Raw genomic sequence first — 16686 nt, 5'->3', positions numbered from 1 at the left:
AACATGTACTTGTCTATTCAGCCGCTCTTGGTACCTATCGTGATGGTCTGGATGCTTACACTTAGTTGTGTGACGAGGATGCTAACACTAGTACAAACTCAGAAGTTAGAGACGGTGCCCTAAGCCGGTTTCCACCAAGTTTAGGAAAAATCAGCTTCGGATATGAGCCCTCGGCTGGTCATGATTTCTAACCCTTCTCTAATACATTTAGATCCCGAGAGGAGTTACCACAGGATCCAAAAGTCGTTCGTGCCCTTAAAAGAAACCGACTCTAAGATGTTATTTAGACGGTGATGATATACGATCGCCTCTAAAAGAAATTGTACCACAGACGAACCTCTAGAAACCGTTTCCTTGAGTAGGAATAGGGAAAGTCTGAAATCCGGCAACACCCGCCAGCTACTCTCGCTTTCATCCTCTTCTTTCCTTTTGATTTCTTTCTCTAGATTTCCTTATCCAATCGTCAATTCTTTGTACGCAGAAGTATAGTGTGCTTCTACATTTCATTCTATCCAATTTGTTCCCAGATAGATGGTGCTTCCTCGATCTGTATTTCTCCCAGTTTGTCTAGGTTTTTTCCAGTTCGGTCATGTTCTAATTTTCTTCTCCATATTCTCGTTCTTGGATGTCTTCTTGTATTTCAGCAGGCAGAAGAAGCTTAGGCTTTATTTAGAGATGGATATTTGTCGTATTTGCATCCAGTCACAGCTGCCACCGCTTAAAGAGGAATGCAGTGTTGTTCTACATCATCTTGAATCATCCAAACTTTTAGCACTTTGTATTGAGTAAATTTTGGCCTCCGTTTTTAAATATAAGCCATATAGTTTTTGGCACAAAAATAAAAAAAACATATTGATAGAAAATTACACCAGGTTTGGGCGGGATTACCCCTATACATTTAACATGAGAAAATAGATGACTTTGCATAAGATAAGAAAATATAATCAAATCCCTAAAAAAAATCATGCAGTGTTGTTCTACATCATCTTGAATCAGCCAAACTTTTAGCACTTTGTATTGAGTAAATTTTAGCCTCCGTTTCTAAATATAAGTCATATAGTTTTTGGCACAAAAATCAAAAAATACATATTGATAGAAAATTACACCAGGTTTGGGCAGGATTACCCCTATACATTTAACATGAGAAAATAGATGACTTTGCATAAGATAAGAAAATATAATCAAATCCCTAAAAAAATCATGAAAATTGTGTGTCGCACTAAAGCCTATATTCTATGTAGACACTAAAATAAAATAACATAATAAGACACACAAGAGCCTTTCATTTTTGTTTTTTAAGCTTGTAATATATGTTCTGAATTACAACTACTAATAAGATGATTTAGCATATCTATGTAGTAGATCTGTTGTGTTATATACAACAACATCATCATTTTTTCTCATGTTAATCCTTGTCATTTGAATGAAGGACTCAACTACTTTGTTGATAAGTGGCTACATGTTGTGGCCGCAGGCCATGTTTTGAGTTTTTCCTGGTGAAAGAGAATAAACTACATACATAAGAGGATCTTTCTATGCTTCCTTCTTGATGTCACACAATATTGATCCCGATGAACGTGTGACCTTTACGTTAATCACGCAAGCTGGTGATCAAGAAGATGAGGAAGGATCCAAGGAAGATGAAGATGAGGAACTGAGGAAGGAGAGGAAGATGTGCAGGAACAAGACCCTGTGAAGAGAGGTTAGTATGTGTTTAATATTGACGCACATTCCCCTAATGGTAACTTCAAAGAATTCCAGAATATTCTTGGTACGTGGTTTCCCATCAAATGCATGCATGTATGTAGTAAATATTGCCTGCCATCTGAGACCCTTATAATGTTAATTGGATTTTACAGGAGTGACTATGGCAGATGTGGATCCCAACAATAGGGACGTTTCTTACATGAGTGTATTCACAAATATACATCTTATTACTATGGCAGACATGTGCGTCATAACTTTTGAGATGATGAAGCAAGTAAATAAGCAGAAATTGTTTCACAAGGATGATCTTTTTTCCATCTGTCTAAACTCCAATACTTTGCTACAAGGCTCAATGGAATTGATGTAGCTAACAACCGCTTCGTGAGTTATTCTATTTCAACAATATTCCGAGAGTATACTAATGTGTTTGCTAATGCTCAATGTAATTGATGTATTCTTTATTTAAAGTCATGTCATCAAACATTGCACATGGTTACAAGATCCCACACAATGACACAACTCTGTTTCTAAGCTATGGCAAGGATGCCCCAATTCCTGGGAATTGGGGAGTACACTATCATTCATGCCAACATCAACGAGATAGAGTTCAGTAATGACTGGACATCTTCTGCAATATGAACCAACTTGTACTTGGTTGTGAGGGTGAAAATGAGGAAACACTGCACTGTCTTGTTTGTGGCGAATATTCAGTCAATAACATTTCAAGAGTTATGAGTAACAATGCTTATTATGTATCTAGCTAATAGCTAGATCTAACTTAGGACCATGTTTACCTATGTTAATCTAAATCTGAACAATGCTTCTTTTGCCTCAAAGTATATGTTCCGCAGTGTGAAGAAATGTTTGTAATATACTTTGAATATGTCGTCATGTATTAGAATATATATGCACCTCGAGGAATATCATCAAGCATAGGACCTCATTTTGTTACCTTTTGGTTTTGACACTATAGGCCCAGGGTTACCACCAATATACCAGTATAGTGGTACGCCGGCGGTAATTAGTGCGAGCGCACCAAATATTGGCGTGCCAGTGATGCCCAAATACCGTCGACGTACCACCAATTTTGCACGGCGGGGGTAAGTCTCGCCTAGGTCCGGGCTAGGCAGAGCCGCGCCCTACACTCATTGTCGGCGCACCATTGTAGTGGTACCACTGGCGTACAACTATACTGGTGCACCAGCGATAAGTGTAGGCAGAACCTGCACCCCCATGGATCGCCTTTTCGGTTTAAATAAAAAATATAAAAATGATAAAAACTTCAAATTTTAAAATCTTTGATATGTCCATACGTTGCGTAACTTAGTTTTTAGGAAAAAATGAGAAACATAAATTTTGATATATTTTGAAAAATGGCACCATGTTTCGGTAAAATGAAGCATCTGCAGTAAAAGTTACATCCAAATTCAATATTTTTTAGATTCCACAAAATCAAAAGGTAAACTACAGTTTTCTAAGGTTTTAGATTTTGATGCAAAGAAATTCGAACCTCACGCTAATTTGGAAACCATACCATGGCACTTCTCCCTCTACCCTTTCTCGATTTTTCCTCCTCATCTTCCCCTTCTCTTCCCCTTCTCCATCTCCTTTCCATCCTATTCTTCCACTTCTCCACCTTCTCCCCTACTTCTATTCTCATTCTCCCTCCTCACTCGTGCGCATTCAAGATAAACTCCCCGGTCATTCACTCATCCTCAAAATTTCTCAAGGCCAAACAAGATTAACCTAAAGGTTCTTTGAAGGTGAGCTTTGGAAAAAGAGGATGTATCTTGTTGGTACGAGTATCCTATCAATTCTATTAATCATTGAGCCAAAATGTCACAACCTTCCTCCGATCATGTGGGGTCATGCAGTAAACTCGTTGACTCTTCTAGGATTTTTGGGTGGGTGATACATTGCTTCGTGCAGTTGTGATGTCCAAGTCATGCTACCAAAGTTTCCATCAATGGTTGTGACACGATCTAGGGAGTCTTGCATCCTCGCCGTTTCTGGCAGGGGACAATGCAAGGCTTCTCTATGTCACATGGTTGATATGGTTTTGCGTTCGAATTCATGGGACGTTAAGTTTGTCTGTGTGCTGTTGGAGCCATTCTTGGTGTTCTACCAGCTTCTTTGTCCTTTCTTTGCTAATTATTATAGGCATGCTATGTGTATTCTAGGAAATAAATATGTTCTCCGAAATCTTATGTTCTCATGGAAGACCACTACTATTATTATGGATCGGAGGGAGTAGCTGAATTTCTCCAGTTTATGTCCAGAGTTTCCTAACGATCTCACATTCTCTTTTTCGAGGGTACACCAATGACGTACTAAATCTTTATAAAATAGAAGCAACAAGTTTTACAAGAAACCGACACAACAACTGCGAAATGTTATGGCGGTGAACTCCAGAGTCACCCAGAAAACCTAAGCCTACTTTCGTGGCATCACTGAACTCCCTCCAACTCTTACAAGTTCCAGAGTCTGAACTCCTCCTTTATTCTTTCGATCAGCAGTTGGGTTCCACACTGTTGTGAAGTACTGCCAAACACCCTCGCGTTAGGTTGTTTCAAACTGGCCAGCTGCGCGCTTCAATTTTCTCTCTATGGGCATGGTTAGGAGGGTAGTGGCACCTCAGCTCACTAGAATTCAAATCATAACTGGCAGGCGATATTCTTGTCATCAGCATCTGTTGTGACTTTGTTAATCTCATGACCCCCGGAACAATTTTTAGACTCTGTTTTATAAGGATGAGTGTATATACGTATTTATGAATATATTCATACTACACCAAGGTATAGTTACCATGTGTGTTTCTCACAATCTAGAGGGTATATATATGTAGTATGAAATATACAAGATATATACTCCCTCCGATTCAAAAAGAGTGTCGAGCGGTTAATACAAGTGTGTTTTAACAATTAAATCCTTCTAAAATCAGGAAAAAACCAGTGGATCCTCTACTCGCTGAGGTAGGCGTGCGAAGAGGCGCTAGCCGAGATCGACATTGACGAGGTCAGAGCCTCCATATCAAGCGCTGGCTTCAGCTGCTGCTTGGGTTCCTACCGCCGCTGTACGGGTCCGCCATGGCAACGAAGGTGGAGCCGCGAGAGACCGGGGTCAACCCTTGAATTAGGGCGCTAGGCACATCTGCTGCAAGAAAACATTGATCACCATCAATGGACTGACTAAGGGCAGGCTGTAGATGGAGAAGAGGTTCCAGAGGAGCGGTGACTCGCCATGAAGGTACATATGGAGATGACGGTGGCGGAGAACAATGGTGGCGTCCAGAATCGACGCCGAAGCATTGCAATTGGGGAAGGGAATCGGTGGCCGTGGGGGCGTTTTCGGGCCTCCCGGGAGGATCCATCTCTCAGGAAGAAACACGGAGACGTGGAGGAACTCGTGGAGGTCTTGGCGGGTCGCGGAGTGGTAGAAGCTAGCCGAACGATGGTGATGAGGTGGTCGGTGGTGCTCCCGGGAGAGAAGTCAGAATAGAAAGGGGAATAGGAGGGACGCCAAGCAGAAGGAATGCGTGGCCAGGAGGTGCCACGTGGAGAGGGAGAAAGCTACACACGTGGACTGCGGGTTGAGGACAAAACAAATGCAAGGTTGTTTTTGTAAAATGGCTCGTCCGACTCTTTTTTCGGATCGGAGGGATTACTACTTTGTAGGTAGTATGCACATTTTTTTACATATACTTATTATTTACATATAAATATGCATGTATTTTAGATATATAGTGCAAACTAGGTGTTCACATGCATTTTTTTCATCAAACTTGATCTGAAATATCTTAGATATAGCTTAGAAACATACTTTTTCGAGAATACACTCTGAAGGTGTATTGATGGGGATATGCCTTCCGGGGTACGCTATGAAGGAGACTCCAGGCCAGCTCAACTCACCTGAGCTCGCCGAAGATGCAGATTGGACCCGCATGTCACAATGACTTGGAGTAGAAGGCAAGAATGCAGATGTAAACCCTAACTGGCTACATATAAGAAGCCAATAGGGGCACCTCCTAGACAGATCATCCCTCATTAGACATACAATCCCCCTCCGTCCACGGCGGCTCCTTGTAAACCAATCTATCATGATCATAGTGATTTCTAGCAGGATGTAGCGATCCTTCACCAAGGAGGCATGAACCTGGGTACATCGTGTGCCAATCTCGCTCCCAGATTCTCCTCATTGCCTTGCTCTACACCTCTCATAAGTCATAAGCTACCATGTAGCATCTGCCGTGGTTATTCCCACGGCATGTATCAATCATATAGAAGAGATGCCAAGACAGCCGATACAACGCCAAGAAGGCTACAACTCCACTTCACGGATCGAGAAAGTACTGTATATACTTCCGTATAGTAGTACATTAATGTATATTAGATATGCATGGATGTAACTGCACCCAGATGTAGAAAGTATTATATATATGTACTGTGTTTATTTAGTAGAAAAAGAAGGTGTGAAATGCTCTTATCTCGTGCACGCGAGGTCACGTGCATGTTTGTGCTGTCAATTCCTCGCTTTAAAATTCATGCCACGGTGTTTCATGAAATTTCGTTGAGATTCATTGTGTTTCATTTTTTTCACATGTAGTGAAATGCAATAATAGTGTTTGGATGTAAAAACTTGGGTCTAGAATCAGAGAATCTGGAATTCAGCATCAATTTCCGCCGTTTAGGTTGCGCTCGGAATTTTGATGTGGAAACAGAAACCAATTCCGAGCACCCACTCGCTCGCGTGCAGAGGAACCCGCACCAATTCAGAGCTCGGCCCCTCGGAAACGCGTGGAAACAAGCCCGCGCGTACCTTTTCGCTGAGCGAAACAGAGCGAGCCTGTCGTTGTCGAGAGTGAGGCCTCTTCTTCTTCCTCCCGACAGCAGCGACCAGCGACTCGCCGCCGGCGCGCGCAGATATATGGCCTCCGTCCCGTCTCCTTTCGCCGATCTCCTGTTCCCTTGCCGAACGCCTCCAGGCACTCCCATACCCGCCCATATTCCCTCTGGTCCGGCGCGCGCAGATATATGGCCTCCGTCCCGTCTCCTTTCGCCGATCTCCTGTTCCCTTGCCGAACGCCTCCAGGCACTCCCATACCCGCCCATATTCCCTCTGGTCACCCCCCCCCCCCCCCCCCCCTCCCCACCTGGTCCTAACCTAAATCGTGGGCACAACCAGAGAATGATGGGAGGGTGAACAGCGTCGGCAGGAAGGTGAACGGCGGTGGACATTATTGGGCATGTTCTTATCCATTGACTTACAATTGCAGCGGTAGTTTTGGCTAATTTTTGGATCTGTTTTAATTGCAGTTTCCCCAAACTGGTAGCAGTTGCGGCCAATTGACGGCGGCAAGGTGCTCCAGGCCAAGTCCACGGCCATTGGAGGCGAGCAATTTGGCTTCCACCTGATTCCCGGCGAGATGCGCAAGAAGCCAAGAACGCAGATGTGCTAACTCGCCAATGTATACTAGTACAAGCTAGCTTTACATAGAACATCCATTCGATATGTTTTCCTCATCCGGTAGCATACGAGGAACATAAGAGCATCTCCAGCCGCGTTCCCAAAGCGTCCCCAAACCGCGCCACTGGGTTGAGCGTTTGGGGGACGTGTTTTGTTCGTGCCGCCTTTGGGGGACGTCGCTCCCCAGCCGCGTCCCCCAAACGCCTCCCCCAAACATTTAAAATACTTTTTTTTGGCTTTTTTATTTCAATTTTCACAAACTAATACATAATTTGGAACGTGGTTTACACGAAAACACAGTTAGGCACATGGTTTTCCATAAACTAATACATAGTTTGAACCGTCGTGGACACAAATATAAAATTTTGCAAAGAAACTAAACCTAATTAGGCCGTGCATCGAAGGTTTCCTGTGTTCGCTGCTAAGAAAGAAAACTCGAGGGCACACCCAGTCACCTAAACTGGAAAATCCAGCGGGAGGATGGTGCCCTTGTTGGTTCTACCGATGAGGCGAACATGCAGAAACCTCCGTGCACGTGTTCGCTGCGAAGAAAGAACACTCAGTCGTCCTCCTCGTCGGTGTTGTCGCCGTGGTAGTCCCGGCGGCACCACGTCTCGTCGAAGACCTTGACGCTCATGTCTCTGTCGCCGAAGTAGGAACAGGAGGATGAAGCCGGCTTCGAGGCTGTGGTGCCGCGCGAACTTCTCCCAGCCGATGTTGAGGTACATCTCGCCGTGCGCGTCGTAGATCACGTCGACGATCCACCGGTAGTAGCCGCACGCAGCCTCCCGCAGATGCATCGTGCGCGGGCGATCGTCGCCGGCGACGTAGTCGGCGAAGGAGTCCGGCAGCATCTGGATGCCGCACGGGTCGCCCTTGAGGACGAGGACGAACTCGAACCGCACGCCCGGCTCCACGTCCATCTCCGACGATGATGAAGCCGGCGGCGTGGAAGGCGACGGCGAGCGTTCAGCTCTGCCGCGGCCGCGGCCACGACCACGGCCGCGAGGTTGGTCTCCGCCTCTACTGGACATAGCGTCGAGTCTTGTTGAGATGGTGGCGGCTAGGGTTTGGGAGAGAGGCGCTAGGGTTTGTGTGTGAGAGGGACGATGAGAGGCAGCCTTTTATAGGCCGGAGGGAGGCGGGGGAGCGGTGGCGCGCATTAACACCGGCACGCAGAGCTAGGCGCGACGGGACGCGTCGCTGCGGGAACTGCACCGTCGCTGCGGGAACTGCACCGCCAATAACTTCCGTCGCGAGGTAGGCGACGGTTAGGTTAAAAATTTATTGTGTCGCTGACGAGTCGGCCCCGCCACTCCCCGCCTCGCTTTTCGTTGTGTCCGGCGTCCCCGGTGCGTCCCCTGTGGGACGGGGACGGGCTCGGGGCGCCGGACACCGTATAAGGGCGCGCCGGACAAAAATGGGCTTTGGGGGACGCGGCTGGAACGATTTTTTTTGTCCGGCGCGCCCCAAATCGCTTTGGGGCACACTTTGGGGGACGCGGCTGGAGATGCTGTAAGGTTTGACTTGGACACCACAAAATGTAAAAACTACAAGGAGGTTTTAAAACAAGCGGCATGTAACCACAACTATATAATAATAATTAAAATACACACAACTATTTTTGATTTTCGTATAGGTAGACAACTTTATATTATCTTCACGAATTGTACATCCAAACAATAATTGGAATTCGGTACCAGCCTTCGATTTCAACAGCAAATTACAAGCACACCCCAACACCAGAATTTGAATTGGAAACCATTTCCTTTCCATCTTAGATTTGGAATTCAAAATCCAATTCAATTCTAGGCTAATTCAGTTCACCCAAAATGAAATCGTGCTGTGCACGGGTACAATTGCTGGGTTCGAAAAGGGGTTGGCTCAGATTAAAACTGAAACTGGAATAGAAGACTTCCGTGACCTCCTCTCCGCCGCCGCCGGTGAGGCCAACTGCCTCAACCTCGTCTCCCAGTTCAACCCCCTCTCCCCCTCCCTTGCGGGGGCCGTTTCGTCCAGGCCTGCCGCCTCCACTGCCCCCACCACTCTCAACCTCTTCCCACCGTCGAGCTCCGTGCTGCCACCACATCCTGCTCCGCGCCGGCCGTAGCCATGGATGCTGTCTAGCTCCAATATGCTCGCCAACGAACAGGTCCGCCCCCCTGCTCCACGACCTCTCCAGGCTCAATGGGGAAGATAGGCACTGTCCTGCCGCGGGACTTCGAACTCTAGGGGAAGGTCAAGGTGAACGAGTGGCTCGCAAAGCTAATAAGGTGGGGTAGGCTGGGGACGAGCTCTTGGGGCAACGTGCCAGTGCCAGACAGCTCATATTCGGCCTGGATTCGGCGTACAGTGCGTTACTGCCTCGCTCTGGCTTGTGACAAAGGATCGGTTTGATTCTGAGTTGTTCCTTTGTTTCTACTTTGTTAGGCTATCGTCTTCAGATCACTGTAGATGTTTAATTTGGATTGCGTTCTATTCTTTGTCAGAAAGAGAACCAACATTACCAAAAATCACTCGATGGTTCTGTTAAAAAATTGGTATATACTGCACTGTTCTTCTGTGATGTCCAATAATAATGGTAGAATGCTCGCCTATGTTCTGTCCATTGGATATGTTTCTTATCTTTCCATAATATGTATGTGGAGTAAGTGGCAATTTATATATATTTCTCTTTCCTGGTGGATATTATGATCTTTTAGCTTGCAGGAATAATCCTGTTTTACTCTAGGGCAGCCGCAGGTGGAAGTGCGACTGATTGCACCGATGTTTTAGCTTTGTGCACTAGCTTCCTGAACTGGTGCATAAATACATGGAGGTTCTGTTATGAAATTCCGAGTCATGAAGTCTATGCTTTGGCAAACTCCATCATGGATTTGATAGTTGTAGTCTAACGTGATAAGATGATATTATTATATCACCCTGAGAAATGCTCCATTTAATGATTCTGCTGAAATTGAAATTCCTTGAGGCAGTTGGTTAACCTATTTTGAGGTAGCAGGATTATCTGCTTTAATATGTTTCTTATAAATATAAGGGTTTATCATATATAAAATAGGCACTATACTCGTCCAAATAATTAGATCACCAAGAGGAAATACCCTTAGTCAGATGCCATTATTGTGTTTGTTGATATAACAATTGATCAAAATAATATTTTCGACCTTTTGGCATGTGTTGGGATCATTTATATTCCTTGGTTATAGATTTTGGATCTTACAGGATGTCAAGTGAAATCATAAAATACCGGTTCAGTTAAAAACGGCATCAAAGACCGGTGATGACAGAGAAAAAAAGAAGAGAAAGGAGAAATTAAGTTTGGGAAAGCATTACCTTTTACTTGTCGCTTTTAGAAAAGAATATAGCAAGGCTTAGCCTTGTTCTGAACTGTTCCATTGTTTTGTACTTTGTTGTGATCTTGTCTTTGGGTCACTACTCATAGATATGTTGTAATTTAGGTTGTACAATATTGACTGTCAATAACAATAGTTCCACTTATCTTTTGGAAAGTTTATTCTTATCAATTGATTCTGTTGCATATTGGCTATAGTATATACAAATGTGCAATGTTCCTTTGTAATGTCCATTCATGGTAGGATGTTTGCACATCCCTGTCCATTTGGGTAATTATCTTCTCTCCCAGTAGATATTTTGATCGTTCAATTTGCAACATTGATCCAACTGAACTACATGGCAGGTGGAACTGGTCCTATCAATTCTTCCTTTGCGTGTTTGTTACACTCCCAAAGAAAGAAAGGAAGAAATAAAGAACATATGCCTGCAAGGCTGCAACATAGGTAACTTTTGTAAATTTAACACGGGTAATCTTTCAGTATTCTCTGGAGTAGCTCAGTAGTGTGTTTCTTTGTTTGCATTACCATCCCTCCTGCCTCTGTGTTTTGGATTGTCATAGTCTCTCCATTCTTCTTTGGTCATGCTGCTCCAAGATAAATGTTATACGAGAAGTGCATCTCATGTAATATATGGATCCAATTTGATGGAGTGCATGTTGCCTGTTTGTAAATTGTACATTGTCATGGATTTCCTGTATACCGAAGACCAACAGTATTTTATTGTTGCTCGTAGCTTTCATAATTGAGAGCTTGAGACAATGGCACTTGCGAAGCGTGAAAGGCTGCTGATGATGATGGACAATAAAATAGGAGAAGCAGGTAATGTTATCAACCATTTCAGTATTTCACTGACTTAGATGGTTTTGATGTGGTGTGCACAATCAGAGGATAGTTCTTTTAAGTTCTTTGACTCCTACATGGTATGCAAACAAATGTGGTCTTACTGGTGAAGATCCAGCGGTTAACACAAACTAGATGTTGTTTAGTTACTGGTCTCGTGTTCGCAGAACCCACTAATAGTAAGTACTAATTACCAAGATATATCTGTCCCTGTTGAAGACTTGGTTATGGTATATTCCTTCACGTTAACAGGTGCTCTTTGATCAAGTAATTTCATAATATGAATGGACAGTCAATTGCTTTTATTTTATTGGGTATAGGTTAGGGCTTTAGGCTACTTGCATGTATTTTAATCATTGATCAGTGAGCTATCCACAGTCTCCATGTTCACTTTTTCAGTGAGTCCAGCTCAGCTAAACTTAATTAATGGCAACTGGCTGGATGAGTGGATTTACACTGGGTCAGATCTAGGATTATCTTGGTTGCCTACTGCTTGGAGAGTTCTGCATCTCATTTCTCTTCCAACAGAACACTGGCTCCCATCTGCCTCTCTGGTGACCTTGCATCCCTTTCATCGCGTGCTGCTCCAACAACTCAGCTTCCGAGGTCCATAATCCACGTAAGATTCAGAACTCCCTTGCTGTTTTCACTTGCTAGGTTTTCCCCTCTATTTTCCTCCAGAAATACTTCTGGTGGCACAAAAACGAAGAATGAAAAATCTACTGTTTGGGCTGTGCTCTTTCTTGGCTTCTCGCCCTTGCAATTCGCTAATTTATCTCATTGTTTAACACTTCTACAGGTTTTTCATCTGTTGCTGTCTTCACTGCTTGTTTGCCCCTCCAAAAGCATTGTTATTGCTCTTTTTTTCGTTTCCTCGCGCCATTTCATAAAAAAAAAGAACAGAACTCCAAAAGAAAGAGGGGAGACTTTGTTTTGCTCCTGTTTACCATGATTTACGTGTTGATGTTCCGCCCTTGCCCCCCTGGATAAACGCTTCTTCATATCCTCCTGCATCCAGGATCCAACTATCCAAGACTCCAATTTAACCACCTTTCCCTGTTTTCATGTCTTTGCACCTGAGATTCATGCATTCTATAATTTAGCTGAAGACATCCAAAAATCTGCAATTCCATGGCGGAGGTGGTGCTGGCTGGCTTACAAATGGCAGCATCGCCGATCCTGAAGAAGCTCCTCGCTGATGCTTCCAGGTACCTTGGTGTTGACATGGCGAGTGAGCTCCATGAACTGGAGACCACCATCATGCCTCAGTTTGAGCTGATGATTGAAGCAGCTAACAGGAGCAACCACAGAGCCAAGTTGGACAAGTGGCTCCAAGAACTCAAAGAAGCCTTCTACAAAGCCGAAGATCTGCTCGACATGCATGAGTACAACCTCCTCGAGTGCAAAGCAAAGAGCAGGAAGGGTACCTCGCCATCACATGATTCCACCATCAGCACTATTCTGAAGCCTCTGCATGCTGCGTCCAACCGGTTGTCCAATCTGTGCTCCAAGAATAGGAAGCTCATTAGGCAGCTGAATGAACTGAAGGCCATTCTGGCGAAAGGAAAGGTGTTCCGTGCACTTCTTTGCTTACCAGCTGGTAACAGTGCAGAGGGTCCTGTTGAACAGACAACCGCTGTTCCTCAGGCCACATCATTACCACCTCTGAAGGTAATAGGTCGTGACAAGGATCGTGATCATATAATCAACCTTCTGACCAAGGCGGTTGGTGTTGAGACTAATTCACCTACATATTCGGGTTTGGCCATTATCGGAGCAGGAGGCATGGGAAAATCCACCTTGGCACAGCATGTTTACAATGACCAGAGGGTAGAAGAACATTTTGATGTCCGGATGTGGGTCTGTGTTTCACGCAGACTTGATGTCCATCGACATACACGTGAGATTATTGAATCAGCAGCTAAGAGGGAGTGCCCACGTGTTGATAATCTGGACACTCTCCAGTGCCAATTAAGGGACATACTGCAAAAATCAGAGAAATTCTTGCTTGTGTTGGATGATGTTTGGTTTGATGACTTGGGCAGTCAGATGGAATGGGACCAACTGTTAGCTCCTCTGGTTTCTCAGCGAAAGGGAAGCAAAGTATTGGTAACTTCTCGCCGTGATACATTTCCTGCTGCTCTTTGTTGTGAAAAGGCCCTCCGTCTGGAAAACATGGAAGATAGTTGGTTCTTGACACTCTTCAAACACTATGCCTTCACTGGAGCAGAAATTAGTAACCCTCAGTTGCGTCAAAGACTAGAAGTGATTGCAGAAAAGATAGCTAAAAGGCTTGGACAATCTCCTTTGGCTGCAAAAGTTGTGGGTTCCCAGTTGAAAGGGAAAATGAATATCTCTGCCTGGAAAGATGCTCTAACTGTAAAGATTGACAGCTTAAGCGAGCCCAGAACAGCCCTGTTGTGGAGTTATCAGAAGTTAGATCCACGTCTTCAGAGGTGTTTTGTATATTGCAGCTTGTTTCCGAAAGGGTACAAGTATAACATTGATGAGTTGGTTCACCTGCTGATAGCGGAGGGACTTATTGATCCGTGCAACCAGAACAGGAGAATGGTAGATGTTGGAAAGGATTACCTCAGTGAGATGGCTTCTGGGTCTTTCTTGCAACCATTTTCTGAAAGATATAAAGAGCCAGGCTACATTATGCATGATCTTCTTCATGATTTAGCAGAGTCGCTCTCTAAAGAAGACTGCTTCCGATTAGAGGATGATAAAGTGACAGAAATACCTTGCACTGTTCGACATCTATCTGTTCGTGTTGAGAGTATGAAACAACATAAGCACAGTATCTGCAAGCTACATAATCTGCGCACTGTTATCTGCATTGACCCACTTATTCTGCACTGATTCTGTTGGTGAACTGAAGCACCTTCGGTATCTAAACCTCATTAGAACGTCCATTGACAAATTACCTGGTTCATTATGTGCTCTTTACCACTTACAGTTACTTCACTTAAACCATAAAGTTAAGAGTTTTCCTGACAAACTCTGCAATTTAAGTAAGTTACAATATCTTGAGGGGTATCGTGAGTCATGTAAGTTGTTTGAAGAAGCGCTGCCTCAAATCCCTTATATAGGCAAGCTAGGTTCGCTCCAACATGTTGAAGAATTTTGTGTGCAAAAGCAGAAGGGATGTGAGTTACGACAACTCAGAGACATGAAAGAGCTTAGTGGTAGTTTAAGTATAAAAAATCTCGAGAATGTCAACAGAAAGGATGAAGCCTTAGAGTCGAAGTTATATCAGAAAAGTCATCTTCGAAGCTTGGGGCTGGTCTGGAGTTGCAATGATGGGATGAACTCGGAAGGTAGTTTACAGTTAGAGGTTCTAGAAGGTTTGGTGCCACCACCGCAACTGATGGGCCTGAAAATCGAGGGTTTCAAATCTGCGACATATCCAAGTTGGTTACTTGAGGGTTTACATTTTGAGAATTTGGAATCTTTTATGCTTGTTAATTGCAGTGCATTAGAAAGCTTACCAATCAACACAGAGCTCTTTGGGCATTGCTCTGAATTGCTGCTCGAGAATGTCCCAAGTCTGAAAACATTATCTTATCTTCCAGCAGCACTTACATACTTATCAATTAGCAGTTGCCCACTGCTTATGTTTATTATGAATGCTGAACTAGAACAACATGATCAGATGGAGAACATCATGAGGACAGAGTACTTGGCATCACAACTTGCTTCCATGTGGGAGGTGGATTCCGAAGAGGAAATTAGGCAAGTAATATTGTCAGACCACTCATCTCTGAAGCAGTTGATGACACTGATGGATACTGACATGTCACATCTTCAAACCATTGCAAATGCTGAGAGAGATACAACAATGCTGAAAGAGGATATCATCAAGGCATGGATATGTTGCCACCAGAAGCGGATAAGATTCATTTATGGAAGGCACATCGGGATGCCTTTGGTTCCACCATCAGGACTTGGTCGACTTGCTCTTTCTTCATGTAGTATAACAGACGGTGCATTAGCTGCATGCCTTGATGGTCTTACTTCACTGAGAGAATTGTCCTTAGCGAAGATCATGACTTTAACTACACTTCCGTCGCAAGAGGTCTTCCAACATTTGGATAAGCTAAAGATCTTGTCCATTAGAGATTGCTGGTGTTTCAGGTCGTTAGGGGGCGTAAGAGTTGCTACCTCTCTTTTGGATGTTAGATTGATTTCCTGCCTATCTTTGGACTTGGAAGGCGGAACAGATTTAATGCCGTCATCTCTTGAGAGGCTCATTATATCCAGGTCCATGGTTGCAGCTAATCTCTTCAGTGGTGACTTGACGCACTTGAAATTTCTTTCCATGTTTTGCTGCAGAAGCTCTCCATCTTTGTCGATTGGTCATCTGACCTCCCTTGAATTATTATATCTAGGAGGTATCCCTGATCTGTGCTTTCTCGATGGCTTGTCTTCTCTGCAACTTCAGCACGTACAATTGACAGATGTTCCGAAGCTAACTGCAGAGTGCATCACGCAGTTTCGAGTCCAGAAATCACTCTGTGTTAGCAGCCTTGCGATGGTCAACCAAATGCTCTTGGCTGAAGGTTTTACAGTTCCACCATTTCTCTCTCTTGAAGAATGCAAGGAGCCATTTGTGTCATTTAAAGACTCTGCAAATTTCACTTATGTCAAGTGCCTGACATTATGTAGGTGTGAAATGAGGTCCCTGCCAGGAAATCTGAAGTGCTTCTCCAGTCTGACGAAACTCAATATCTTTGAATGCCCAAACATATCATCTTTACCAGATCTGCCATCATCCCTCCAACATATATGTTTTTGGGTTTGTGAGCGCCTGATTGAGAGCTGCCGAGCACCTGATGGAGAAAGCTGGCCAAAGATTGCACATATCCGATGGAAGGATTTCAAAAGTGAATTATGATCCAGATTCATAACTACAAACAAATGGGAAGGTAGAATCTCCCACCACACCGTGCTCTTAAGTATAACCTTTAATAGATTATTTTATTTCATAATTTTGTATCATTCAAATACTTCATTCATTTATATTTCCCTTCGTTTATTTCGAATGCAAGCTGGGAGTAATGAAACCTCCTTTTCCAACAGAAAGAAAGAAAAACACAGGCTCGAGATCGGTCCCCTCCAGCAATCTCGTATCCACTGAGAGGAGTGCCTCGAGCTCACTTACACTTCAGTTCTCGCCGCGCTGTCACTGGTGCCGACCCATTGGTTCCCTTCTTCGTGGATTGCTAAATTTGTCCGCTCTCCCACTCTCAAGTATCAACTGATGTACCAGCCGTGCTGAGATACTGGCGTCGAAACTGTTCTATGTTGCTGTCATTGT

The 16686-nt window shown here is 44.1% G+C and overlaps 1 pseudogene; it reads left to right on the top strand.

The window, feature by feature from the left end:
• The first annotated feature begins 8869 nt into the window (after nt 1–8869).
• LOC127344032 (putative disease resistance protein RGA4) lies at nt 8870–16300 on the top strand (annotated as a pseudogene).
• Nucleotides 16301–16686: the final 386 nt, after the last annotated feature.

This window comes from Lolium perenne, chromosome 3 (assembly GCF_019359855.2).
Source record: "Lolium perenne isolate Kyuss_39 chromosome 3, Kyuss_2.0, whole genome shotgun sequence".
Classification (NCBI taxonomy): Eukaryota; Viridiplantae; Streptophyta; class Magnoliopsida; order Poales; family Poaceae; genus Lolium; species Lolium perenne.
The sequence above is the reverse complement of the archived record's forward strand: the minus strand, read 5'-3'. Positions and strand labels throughout refer to the sequence as shown.